Source organism: Notamacropus eugenii, chromosome Y (genome assembly GCF_028372415.1).
Source record: "Notamacropus eugenii isolate mMacEug1 chromosome Y, mMacEug1.pri_v2, whole genome shotgun sequence".
In the NCBI taxonomy this organism is placed as follows: domain Eukaryota; kingdom Metazoa; phylum Chordata; class Mammalia; order Diprotodontia; family Macropodidae; genus Notamacropus; species Notamacropus eugenii.
In genome coordinates this window covers 7,976,059-7,978,880 of record NC_092880.1, presented here as the reverse complement: position 1 = coordinate 7,978,880, position 2,822 = coordinate 7,976,059, and the positions used below count along the sequence as shown (strand labels likewise).

At 34.9% G+C, this 2,822-nt stretch overlaps 1 pseudogene; it reads right to left on the bottom strand.

Annotated features, from left to right (window-relative positions):
* Positions 1 to 1,039: 1,039 nt before the first annotated feature.
* LOC140516769 (olfactory receptor 4P4-like) lies at positions 1,040 to 1,941 on the bottom strand (annotated as a pseudogene).
* Positions 1,942 to 2,822: the final 881 nt, after the last annotated feature.

Sequence of the window (2,822 nt, the reverse complement as noted above, 5' to 3'; positions counted from 1 at the left end):
GGGTTACTAATTTTCCTGTGATCACACATTCGTTTAATGTCAGAGATGGCATTCAAACCCAGGTACATTTGACTCCCAATGCCAAACTTCTCCTGCCTCTCTGACTGTTAGTTGCGAAACTTTGAGACTACATTACTACAATTTTAGTAATGCACAGAAGCAAGGTAAAACACAAAGGGTAGGCCTGACAGTCAATTTAGTTTTCTGAAATAAGCAAAACTTCCACTGGGTGAAAAATAAAAGGGAAATACCAATCTATTTCTACCTGACTCCAGCATTAATACACTATTCATCAAATTAGAATCGAAGACAGATGTAAAAATTCCATGAACATATTTGTTCTTCCTTTTGAAAGCACTTTTCTCACTTTTTTCCTCTTTCCTTCCTCCTTCCATCTTTTCTTTCTTTATTCCTTTTCTTCCTTGCTTTTTTCCTCTTTTATCTCATTTTTTACCTTTTCCTTCCCTTTTCCTCTCATTTCCTCTCTTCTCTTGTCCCCTGTACTCTGTTGACTGCTGTCTAAAACTCTCTTCCCCTCTCCTTCCCTTCCTCCCTTAAGTTAGACTGGGTAAAGCCTCTAGGATACGATTTTCCCTTTGTCTCACTTTTCTCTGCAAGATTTAAATTGAAAGATGTTAAAGTGTTTCAAATAGATCTCAAAAAAATCCCCTCATTGATAATGTTTAAATAATATTGGGGGAGGGGGAGAGAAAACAACTTACCAATGGAAACAGTGTTCAAAATATATCCTTTTCGTTTGAATTTAAAAAGCTTACTAATGGGGGAGGAAGGAGAAGCTCCTTATTCCTGTAACCACATATTTGTGAACAAACATCTTGACCTATTATCCAACATTGTACTGTTTGGTCTTTCTAGTCTTTTCTGGCCATTTTTTCCATTTAAAAAAAGTAGTTTGTATTAACTACATAGTTCACTAGTCTTTTCCTACCCTAAATCCTATTGGCTTCAGACAAACTTAAATAGGCACTGAATTTGAATTTCTTTGAACCATGAAAATCTGGTGAGGAGCAGCTTTTTTTCAGCAATTGAGCTTTCTTCTCAAAAACTTGTTTCTGCTCCATATGTTAATCATTGCATTTTTCATGTCTTTATTTTTCAGAGTAGAGGTGAAAGGATTAAGCATGGGAGCTATGATGGTGTAAGAAACAGTGTACACTTTATCTTCCCTAAAGGTGGTGACTGGTCTAATATAAATGAAGAGTACAGGACCACAGAATAAGACCACAACAGTGATGTGGAAATCACATGCAGAAAGAGCTTTTCTGTAGCTCTCAGAAGAGTACCCATGGGGCATAAGGTATGAACCCATAACCACTATGAAAACCATGAAGGCAACCCTCCCTGAACTGTCAATGACTAAAAACCCCACCCTTTGAGGATCAATGCAAGAAAGTTCCAATAAGGGATATACATCAGAGAAATAATGATTTATCTCATTGGGGCCACAATCTCAGAAAATGAATGCAGAATTGCCCAATCAAAGGCAAATAAGACCATCATATTGCACCTCTGCTTGCTCATGATCACCTGGTAATGCAGAGGTTTGCAGATGGCCACATACTGGTCATAGGCCATCTCTGTGAGAACAAAGATTTCTATTGCCCCAAATAAGTGCATTGTAAAAACTTAGATCAAGCACTTCTTGTAGGAAATACGTTTCCTTTCAACCAGCAAGTCACTGATGAGCTTTGGGGTCACTGTGCAGGTGTATCAAACATCTATGAGGGATACGTACGTTAAAAAACAGTACATGGGTTGGTCAGTGATCTGACTGCCCAGGATGGATATCATGATTATCAAATTTCCCGTTAAAAGAGCCACATAACAGAATGAGAATAGGATAAAACACAGAATCTGAACATCATTATTCTGAGAAACTCCTAAAAGAATAAATTCAATGATGTTATTCCTGTTCTTCATAGTTCATCATGAAAAATGCCCAGAATAAAATCTGAAAGGATATAAGCAATAAAGAAATGTAAGAAACACATATTGAGAACAATGTACATCATAACCCATTCCCAAGACTTAGAGAAGTATAAAGATTTAAGCATATTGAAAAATGAAAATTCAGTACATAAGTTATGTATTGGGCAAGCATTGATATCCATTTACAATGTCAGTACACAAATAACACATATTGTCAGATTTTGTAGGGACTCCACATGTCATTTCTCCATCCTCAACTGGAACACAAAATCTCTCTGCGATATTTTTACTAAAACCTATCTCACAATATTTTGAAGAACTCTAGTACTTCTTGAGTCAGATGAAGCACAAAATTATAAATCGTTATATAATTAGTATCAAGGTAAATACACCTAAATAAAATGTTTAATCTCTTTTAAAGCATTTTCTTACAACTCAAAACATTCTTGTACCAGGCTTGTAGGGGGAAACAAAAAAGTTAAGTAATCATATTAGGGAAATAGATCAATTTAGCCAAATACGAGAAAGTTATTAAAGATGCCAAATAAATGGCATATAAAATATTTTTATGTATAATAAATAATAGTTTACTTTTCTGTAGTCCTTTAAGTTTTCTATATAGTGTTCCCCCTTAACGTTAGCTCTGGGAGATTATTGGAAATTCTGTGTACATCATGGTTGAAACAGAAGTTGAGAACACTTAAGCATATGTACTTTATTTATGCAATTAATCAATTTCTGAATCAAAATTTAAAAGACTATGACTCTGGACTCCAAGTCCATTATCTTATAATGTCTCCAAGATATAAATAGATTACTTAGATATTGTTGTGTCTAAACATTCTCATATTCTTTGGTGAGATTGTTATCTT